Source organism: Crinia signifera, chromosome 6 (genome assembly GCF_055691185.1).
Source record: "Crinia signifera chromosome 6, ASM5569118v1, whole genome shotgun sequence".
Taxonomy (NCBI): Eukaryota; Metazoa; Chordata; class Amphibia; order Anura; family Myobatrachidae; genus Crinia; species Crinia signifera.
Genome location: NC_139222.1, coordinates 182,344,799 through 182,356,281, shown reverse-complemented (window position 1 = coordinate 182,356,281; position 11,483 = coordinate 182,344,799).

Below are 11,483 nucleotides of genomic sequence, written 5' to 3'. Positions count from 1 at the left end.
CGGAATTTCTTTTCCGCGAGCCTCAGTACATGCCCGTGTGTCCTAAGTATTGGCCTTAGTGAACAAATCCTCTCCAAGTTCCATATGATTCCCAATCCTGTATTTGAACATAATAATCATATCACCTCTCAACCTTTCTCCAGTGAAAACATATTCAGCCTGGTTAACCGATCTTTGTATTCTAGTGATTCAAGACCTTTTACTAGCTTAGTCGCCCTTCTCTGTACCTGTTCCAATTCATTTATGCGGTACCCAGAACTGAACACAATATTCCAAGTGTGGTCTCACCAATGCCTTGTAAAGAGGCACTATCACATTGGCATCGCTTGAATCCATACCCCTTTTATTGCAGGGGTTTGATTTTTCTGCTGCACTTCAGCAGTTTGCACTATTACCCTATTTTTCATCTATGATGACCCCCAAGTGATCTTCTACAGCAGAATTCCCTATAATAACAACTCCATTTAGCCTATAAGGAAGCTTGTTCATTTTTGTTCCCATAATGAATGACTACTTTTTCAATGTTAAACTGCATTTCCCACCTTTCCAGTTTATTTAAGTCACTTTGTAGTGTTTCCACATCCTCTCCTGAGTTAATTTCCTTACTCTATTTCGTGTCATGCACAAATATTGCAATTTTACTCAGTCACTTCCAATATCATTAATGAATATATTAAACAAGGTGGGTCCCAATATTGAACCTTGCGGGACTCCACTTTGGACCTTAACCCAGCTGGAATGTATGCCATTTACCACTACTCTGGTTAAACAATTGGGGACAGTTTTTAATCCAATTACAAATTTTATTTCCTAACCCTAAATTACTATCACTTCAATTCCACACTAATGTGATGCCATGGGGTGGTTCTGCTGGGCTGGCCTGGGGGGGCCCTGTGCCCTGGACCTGTCTCAGAGTAGTGTTAGGGACTTGTCCTATTGAGGTAACCTGGACGTGGTGGACAAGCCGATCATAATGGCATCATTATGCTAATAACCTCAGAAATGCAATATAGCAATGGTATTAAAAGGTCTAGCATTTATATTTAGTGTGCACCTGCAAACTCCTCCTCCTGCTTGCTGCACTACAGGTCTCAGCAGGTAGCACCTCATATGTCCAGGGTGTGCAGTTTAGGGCCCCTCCCCCTATGTACTAACCCTAAATTACCAAGTTTAATAATAACTTTTTACGAGGCACCGTGTAAAAAGCTTTAGCAAAATCAAGCAGTACTACATCAACAGATTTCCCTAGTCTGACATGATGTATTTTTGACAAACCCACGCTGAGCCTTCCTTATCACTTTCTCTTGTTCTATGAATTTTTGGATACTATCTCTTATTTTTCCTTCTAATATTTTCCCCACATTGGATGTAAGGCTGACCGGTCTATAATTTTCAGGGTTAGTTTTGCTACCTTTCTTCTATATTGGTACTACGTTAGCTATGCTTGGTATCGTCCCTGAGTTTATCGATTCCTCAAATATCAGATATAATGGTGTGCTATGACAGAACTCAATTCTTTTAGTATCCTAGGGTGTATTTCGTTTGAGCCAGGAGATTTGTTACTATTTAGGTTCTGTAATCTGTTTTTGACTATTTCCTCACTCAAACATAGGGGTTTATTCTAGTTCATTCTTTCTGATAAAATCCTTCTTAGATGGACAAAACCATGTGCACTGCAGGGGGGCAGATGTAACATGTGCAAAGAGAATTAGATTTGGGTGAGTTATTTTGTTTCTGTGCAGGGAAAATACTGACTGCATGATTTTACACTTCAATATAGATCTCACTTTGAAGAAAAACCCCACCCAAATCTAATTCTCTCTGCACAAGTTACATTTGCCCCACCCGCAGTGCACATGGTTTTGTCCATCTAAGAAGGATTTTGTCAGAAAGAATGGACTAGAATAACCCCCATAGTTTGGGAGCAATCAAGAGCCAGCATTTAATCTGTGGGAGATTGTCTGAAGATTCTTCCCTTGTAGATACTGAAGCAAAATATTACCAGTGTACCCTGCTTATTTTTTAGTGGCCAAATATTTTCCATCCTTAACCATTTCCCGTTTATATAACTGTAGAATATTTTGTGATTAGATTTGCTATCTGTGGCTATTTAAAGTTTAGTCTCTAATTTTGCCATCTTGATTGTATTTTTACATTTCTTATTAAATTCGGTACTTGTTTCCTAGCACGGCCACCCCGATTTACATCGGGGTGGTCGTGTCGGAAAAATTGCGTCGATCGCATCGCATGCGATTTGGTCGCATGCAATGCGACCGACCCGATTTTTCGATTGAATCAAATGTGAATAGGGTCCCTGGGACCCGATTTTACATTGGATTCAATGTAAAATATTCCCTAGACCCCCAAAATTTACAACGTAAACCCCACCCCACGATAGACGCCAACCCGAAGCGTGGCGAATGCAAGCCCGCGAGGGGCGGCGGTGCGCGTCGTCCGACCTTTTCATTCCCCTACTATCCACGTCGGCGTGGAGTTGAGAATATATAGTGTGGCGAGCGCAGCGAGCCCGAAGCGTGGCGAGCCCTGCGAGGGGACGCGTATAACTTCACAGGTATACGCGTACGCTCGCCACACTATATATTCTCAACTCCACGCCGTCGTGGATAGTAGAGGAATGAAAAGGTCGGAGGACGCTTGCCGCGCTTTGGGTTGGCGTCTATCGTGGGGTGACGACGGGGCCATATATAATGTGAAATGGGTCATATTGTCCCATTTCACATTTTTTTCAATGTGAGATGGACTTAATCAAGTCCATCTCATCTTGTGCCATTATAATGGCACAAGACTGACGCGATGCTCACAATTTCAATGTTAAAAAATATTTTAACATTGAAGCCTATGGCAAAATCGGGGGGCATCGCGTCGGTCGCATCGGGACCAATGTTAATGGTCCCGACCGACGCGATGCCCCCTCTGCCGGCAAAATAGACCTAATTTCAAAGGAAATCGGGTCCATCGTTGGGATCGTGTACCTTAACTTAAAGGTACATGATCCCAACGATTGTGGCCGTGCTAGGAAGCAAGTACCTTAAATTCTTTATAAGCGGCAAATAATTTGGGTGCCCTATCTTGTTTAAACGCCCTCCTTTTTTATTTTTTTTGCCATTTCAAATTTGACTTTGCTGTTAAGCCACATAGGTTTCCTTTTGTCATTTGTTCTTTTATTTACCCTAGGAATACATTTCAGTGCCCTCCAGCAGTATTTTTGTAAAAGTTTGCCACCTTTTTAATAGTATCCATACCTCTAAATAATTCCTTCCAGTTTATATACTTTAAGGACTACTCGAACTTACCAAAGTTTGCTTTTCTGAAATTTAAGGACCTCGTTGTTCCAATATAATTATCTTTGTTAAAATTTAAATCAAATGTGATCATATTGTGGTCATTGTTACCTAATGTCTACCTTATGGTTATGTTAGTAACAATGGGCCTTAGTCTAGTTCACTCTGACAAAATCCTTCTTAAGCCCCGTACACACGGGGGGAGATATATTGCTCAGCAATATATTGCTCAGTTTCTCCTTTTCATCAGCGACCAGAGATGGTCGCTGATGAAAAGGAACCTCTACCGGCGGTGCTCCTGCGACCAGCGATTATAACAGGGCTGAAAACGGGAGCACGCACCCGGCGATTCATCGCCAGGGCACACTCCCATCACTGGCAATATGGTCGCCAGCGATTTTCATCCCCTGTCGCCCCCGTGTGTACACAGAATTAGATGGACAAAACCATGTGCACTGCAGGAGGGGCAGATGTAAAATGTGCAGAGAGAATTAGATTTGGGTGGGGTTTTACTTCAAAGTGAGATCTATATTGCAGTGTAAAAATAATGCAGCCAGTACAAAATACCTCTAAGAAGGATTTTGTCAGAGTGAACTAGAATAAGGCCCAATGTTCCTATTGTTACTTATAAAGAGATCCAGGATGATGTTATTTCTGGTTGGACTTTCAATAATTTGATACAAATAGTGGTCATTTAGAGCATCCAATAAGCAGGGGAGGAAGTCGCTACCCAGGCAGTGGCACAGCATCAGCGGCAGGAGCCGATGACTTTAAAAAAAGCCCATACAGCACTCAAATTTTCTCTACATCGAAAATAAACATGACTGTGCAGTCAAGGAAATAATGAACACAATCAGTAAATCGAATGTGTACACTGAAACAGATATCAAATGTTAAAGTACAGATCTAATGCCATATCTAATAGAAAATTGAATCTAGAGCAAATCAAAGTGTGTGTAGACAGCTTCTGACAAGCTGTGAGCATCACAAGTACATTTTGTCTAATTGGATATCCTTCCTTTCATCATGACTGGTCTAGAGGTGCTACTGTATGATTAAGATTTTCTAACACTGTAAATGACAAAGCTTAGAAGGCAGTGAACCACAATTAAAAAAAAAAAAAAAAAAAAAAAAAAAAAAACTTAACCTCAAATGGTTATCACTGCAGCCAAACAACCAGTATATGCTAAATATATCCTATGACCGTAATATGAGTACTGCTGGTATTTAGTGAAGAGACGCACCGCATTCTTGCAACTGTAGTCCATAATCTGAATGTTTGACTGATTAATGACCCTAACCCACCCAAGAGCTGGACTGACGGTGACTTAGGGGGGTATGCAATCGCCGTCGAGCATCTCCTGTAGGGGAGATGCTCGATGGGCCCTATTCAATGCTGTCTTCCCGGACAGCATTGAACAGGGTTTCCCGGCAGAACGAGCCCGACATCTCTAGCTGTCGGGCTCGTTCTGCCGAGAACAGCCGGGAAGTGACGAGCTGCCGGCTGCAGCTCGTCACTTCCCGGCCGCAACTCGCGGCCATGCCCCCTTCTCGTCCCGCTGCAGGCGGGACATTGAATCCCGCCTGCATGTTCTCGGTCGAGCTGACCGAGAACGGGACCGGGTCACGGCGGGCGAGCAAGCTTGCCTGCCGTGACCTGAAGATTGAATACCCCCCTTAGAAGAAGCTGATTTGTAGATGTATGTGAAAACACAGCCACTGCATCTTATACGGATTCTCTGATCTGCTGCAGTGTCAAGAACACAACACTGAATCAACTGTGTGGCCATCTGAGTATTGTTACTCATGTATGGACAATTTATGCTGTTGTGACCAATGAAGCTGTATCCAGCATTGCATTCCTTCTACACTCCCTTGTTTTCTGGAATGCCAGCAATGTCAATCCTGAAGCTGTATTGTGAGCCGTGGTTTAGCTTCTGTGCTGATCACTAACCAACAGGCTATTGTGAAAGAATAAAGTTACCAACCACCAATAAGTGAGTACTTAAAGTAAAATCACTGTTGTAAGGAACTGAAAAGCTAAAAAAAACTGCAACCAGTGCATTGTATGAGCATGTACTTTTATGACATTTGGATGTGTTTTGTATGGAAATATGCCTTTCAGTTTTGGTATATCTAAGTGAAAAGAAGGATATTGCATTTATCAGTGAAGATGTTGCAGGCATATTTAATTTTCACACAAGATTATTGTTAGATTTCTATGTAACAGCGGGATACGGTCATTAGGGTTACTCCAACTACGTAGACAAGCATTGTGTTGACCCCACTAGGTCGACAGGCAGCAAGGTTGACATGGGCTAGGTCAACAGTCAAAAGGTTAACATGGGGTTTTACACTTTTTTTTGAGCCGACAGGCGATATTTCATGCCCTACCAACCACTAGGGTGTGGTGGGAGAATAAAATAGTGTGCTGAGCATAGCGAGGCACCGTGCCCGAAGCATTGCGAGTGATGCAGTGTCCTTAAAACTGTGTCCATATCGACTATTTCGACATTCGGGTCAAAAACCCAAAGTTGACCGAATCCTTGTGTCGACCTAGACCCAATATAAAATACTTCTACTCACATATAAAGCTATTAACCATACTGCACCAGCATATATCTCTTTACTCGACCACTCTGCTCTGCACAAGATCTGCGTCTCTCTTCTGCACGGATCACTAGCTCCCATTCACTATTACAGGACTTTCATCGGGCTGCTCCCATCCTATGGAATACCCTTCCACGCACAATAAGACTCTCTACTAGCCTCCAAACTTTCAAGTGTTCCCTAAAAACTCACCTCTTCAGGCAAGCCTATCATATTTAAGTTCTACACACATAACCATCTGAGGCACTTATGTATTATATAGCTTCCCTTCTGGACCTGTAACTTGGTGGGACTGCTATGCTATTACTGGTGCCTGTCCTTGTGTTTCCCTCCTATATCCCTATAGATTGTAAGCTTGCAGCAGGGCCCTCCTACCTCCAAGTCTGTCTGTTGTTACCCAGTTTGTTTTATCACTGTCAGTGGGTAAAGGGGGGAAACTTTTTTTAGGTATATAAGTGAATGGAGAAAAATCAGACTAAAGACAGAGAGTGGAAGTCTTCTTGAGAGGGACAATGAAATAGCAGATCATATTAATAATTATTTCTGCTCGGTATTCACTGCTGAAAGAGAGGGGATGGGGCCACAGTTAAGTTGCAAGTATAGTCAGAAAACTGAGTGAGAAACAAGTACATTCACAGAGGAGAAAGTCCTCACAGAATTCTCAAAACTAAGAGTGGATAAATCAATGGTGCCAGATGGGATACATCCAAGGATACTAAATGAGCTTAAAGGGGAGCTGGTAAAACCAATAACCGAATTATTCAACCAGTCACTAGCTACTGGAATAATCCCAGAGGACTGGAAAACAGCAAATGAAGTCCCACTGCACAAAAGTGGAAGAAAGGAAGAGGTAAGAAACTATCGACCAGTGGGCCTTACATCAGTAGGGAAAATGATGAAATCACTCAAAACCAAGGGGTTTATTCTAGTTCATTCTTTCTGACAAAATGGACAAAATCCTTCTTAGATGGACAAAACCATGTGCACTGCAGGTGGGGCAGATGTAACATGTGCAGAGAGAATTAGATTTGGGTGAGTTATTTTGTTTCTGTGCAGGGTAAATACTGACTGCATGATTTTACACTTCAATATAGATCTCACTTTGAAGAAAAACCCCACCCAAATCTAATTCTCTCTGCACAAGTTACATCTGCCCCACCCGCAGTGCACATGGTTTTGACCATCTAAGAAGGATTTTGTCAGAAAGAATGGACTAGAATAACCCCCCAAGAGTTGTAGAATATCTCAAAACCAGCACTGGGTGACTAAAGTAATAGATGAAGGTGGGGCTGGAGATGTAGCTTATCTAGACTTTAGTAAGGCTTTTGACACTGTCCCATATCGCAGAGTGTTAAATAAACTTGAAAGCTTGGGATTGGATTTTAAGATAGTTGAATGGATTAGAGCGTGGTTGCAGGACAGAAAACAGTTGTAGTAAATGGAGTACGGTCAAAGGAGGGAAAAGGGTACTTATGTAATATCTGGGCTCCCGTTTTTCTTATGAGACCGTGTCCGCTCGCCACGCTTCGGGCACGGTGGCTCGCTGTGCTCGCCACACTATATAAAATCAACTCCATGCGTATTTGGATAGTAGGGGTATGAAAAAATGGGGTGCATTTAACATGGGAGTCCAGATAATACATAAGTACCGGGAAAAGTTACAAGTGGGGTACCCCAGGGATCTGTACTTGGACCAGTGCTCTTTAAAATCTTTATTGGTGATATTGCAAATGGAATTGAAGGTAAAATGTGCCTTTTTGCAGATGACACAAAAAGGTATGCAACATAGTAGACACACCAGGAGGGGTAAAACAAATGATTGCTGATCTAGGTAGATTAGAGGAATGGTCAAGAGCATGGCAACTACAGTTTAATGCCAAATCATGCACTTGGGTCTCAAATATCCAAAGACTAAATATAGTATAAATGTCACTATAATGGAAACTACTGAGGAAGAGAGGGATCTAGGCGTCACTATTTAAGGGGAGTTAAAGGCAGGTAGGCAATGTAACAAAGCAATGAAGAAGGCAAGTTAGATGCTTGGTTGCATAGGGAGAGGTATCAGCAGTAGAAAGAAGTAATAATGCCATTGGTACAACCTCACCTAGAGTACTGTGTTCAGTTCTGGAGGCCATATCTCCAGAAGGATATAAATACATTAGAGACTGTACAAAGAAGGGCAACTAAAATGGTGCATGGTCTACATCACAAAACGTACCAGGAAAGACTAAAAGATCTTATGTATAGTTTGGACCAGAGAAGGGAAAGGGAGTACATGATAGAAACTTTCAAATATATCAAGGGCTTTAACAAGGTACAGGTGGGAGACATTCTTCACAGGAAGAGGAGCAGCAGAACAAGAGGACATGCACTGAAACTAGAGGGAGGAAGATTTACTTCACAGAAAGAGTAGTAGATAAGTGAAATAACCTCCCATCAGAGGTGGTAGAGGCAAATACAGTAGTACAATTTAAACCTGCTTGGGATAGGCATAGTAATATCCTTACAAAACAATAAGGATCAAATATGGTTTGAGGTAACGTTTCAAAAAGGGGCAGACTAGATGGGCCAAGTGGTTCTAATCTGCCGTCAAATTCTATGTTACTATTGTAAAGCGCAATGGAATCTGCTGCACTATATAAGAAACTAACTTAATAAATGTCGACCTAGTTGGTGTAGACCTAACAACCCACACCCGTAACAGCAGTGCTACTATTACCTGTAAGATAGATATCTGACATATACTTATAAGCTACATGTACATTTTTTATTGCAGCTCACAAGTGCATTTATACAGCTATTTGTAAAACCCCCGCCCCAGTCCAATCATCCTTCCCAATTCTGACATAAAACCAGGCCTAGAATACGTGTGGAAAGAAAGGAGGTTTCAAATGGTACTGCAGTGGACAAAAATCCCAACAAAAGTCCAGTATGGGCATTTTATGAACACAGCAATGTAAATACAAATCTGCCTCTTCTGAAAAGCTCATGAAATTCCAGAGCAATCCACATAACCGCAATATGCTCTCCTCCTACTTATTTCCATACCCTCTATAGAGTTCACATGTAAACTTACATATTGTCACTTTCATATCCCCACTGACTGGGTCAGCATCAATGTGTGACTGGATGATACAGACCACCAAATTCCTCTGCAACCTGGCTGAAGCAACATATAGCTCATATCCTTGTGTATCAATGCCTATATACTTTTAGGCCGTAAGTTTGCTTGCAGGGCCCTCTGACCTCTTTTGGTCTCTAATTATCCAGTCTCGTTTTACCACTATTGAGTAACTAGTAATACAAAAATATACAGTCTCCGTAGGGTCTGAACTATATCAGCATTGTGAAAAACACCCATTTATTCAAATATCTTGAAAACAACAGGAGCAGTGCAGAATGAATCGTTACACTGCAAGCAACGTTTAAATATCTCTTTTTATAAAGATTGGTTCATTAACAAACGTGGAACAATAATCCTGCAAGTTAATTTCTAAGCTTTGAAAAAATTACAAACGTTTTATTTGTATTTTCTTCATGGAGAAGGTTAAATTGCTCAAAGCACCTTTGGTGCTTAGAAGCTGCACAGTCTGCCATGAATGTTATATCGATTGTGTTATGTCAGGCATGTCTAACCTGTGGCCCTCCAGCTGTTGTGAAACTGCAAATCCCATCATGCCTTGCCGCAGTTTTGCGATTAGGGAGGGGGGTGTTAATTTAGCATGGCTCAATATTCACACAATGCCCAATGATGAAGTAGTATATTCATTTTGTACACATTATTAAAACTTTAACAGCAAGTAATAAAATTAGATAAATTGTAAACTAACTCGCTTTAGGTTTCACTATTTTTTCAGACAGGAAAATGTCTATTTATTAAGGCAAGTGTAACTACACAAACACAAAAAAGGGAGATGACTGTACAGTGGTCATCACATCATTTTTACGGTGAGGTAAATATTGCAATGAGCAGGGCCGGCTCTACCATTAGGCAGCTGCCCAGGGTGTCAGGATCTGTGGGGGCACCACTTATAATGCTACACACTAGGCGATTTTAGCTTCATTCGCCGGCTATATGGTCGCTCAGTGACCATATTGCCGGTGATACCTAGCGACCTGCGCCGTCTGTGTGCTCCCACTGCAGCCCAGCGACGGTCGCTGGTCGCAGGAACTTACTAGAATCGCGGGTAACCAGCGATTCGGTCGCTAGGCGACCAATAGCTAGCGACCAGGTCACGTGATGTGTACGGGGCTTAAGTCTGCCGATCACAAAATTAAGGATGTCTATGAGGAAGACATTGCTGTACTTAATATGTAGGTGGCGGCTGTGGAACTTCGAAGACGCCACTTCTGCACTTTCACTTGAGGGGCTGGAAACTAAAGTGGGTGTTAGTGGCAGTGTGGGCAGTAGGTGCAAGTTTTGCCTAGGGTGCCCAGAAGTCTTACATCGGCCCTGCTAATGAGAATAATCCTAGTTTTAATTAATCACACTCTATTTACTAACAATTTCTACAGGGACACTGCTTTCTATATAACAGTATTTTTATCAAAATACTTCCAAAGGTTACTTTTTGGAGGAGCCATTATAAACAAAAAAATAGTATATATATATATATATATATATATATACCAGCAGGAAACAAGCGGCACTCACGAGACTTCAATGCGGTGAAAAAAACACTTTCTTTATTGGAAATCCAACATGTTTCGGGTGTTACCCGTCGTCCCTGACGACGGGTAACACCCGAAACATGTTGGATTTCCTATAAAGAAAGTGTTTTTTTTCACCGCATTGAAGTCTCGTGAGTGCCGCTTGTTTCCTGCTGTTTTATGTTGGTCTGACACACGACCTAAGAAGGCACCTGAGCAATTATACCCTGCGCGCATCAGACCTGACCAGGGGGTCGGACTGGCAGGCCGTCCGACCACCCGTTCCTCCTGGATGCATGCGATCCATCACAACGGATCGCATGCGTCCCTGCCGCCGGGAAGGTATCGGCAGCTTGCAGGCGGGCAGATGTCTGTCTGCTGCAAGGCATCGCAGCAGTGTATGGGTACCTTTAGCTTGGTTCATTCCAATGGTACCCCAGGCCTATTGTTCCTTACTATATTCACAGAAACAGACAATCTCTGACCAACACTTCACTGATGATGATACAGTGGTTGCTACCTGGTAATACTAATGCAGTTTATTAATGAGTGTTGTATGTGACAGACATTCACAACTGTCTGTAGCTAGTTGTATTGTGTACTTCTGATTATTGTAGCTTGCCTGAGCTGGTATAAAGTTCAGGGACGTCACTGGGCGGTATTCAATGAGCCTGATTCGCCATGTTTTTATGGCGAATTTGTGCCGTTTGGCGAATTTCTGACTAAAACGGTGAATCACCCTATTCAATGACCACATGGCGAATACATTTCAAGGTTTTTTTCACCATGATTCACCGAGTAGCAATCGCTATCTTTTTATGGTGAAGTGGAATGTGAACTTTTAACCCCTTCCCGACATTTGACGTACATTTACGTCATGGTCGGGATGTACTTCCCGACACATGGCATAAATGTACGTCA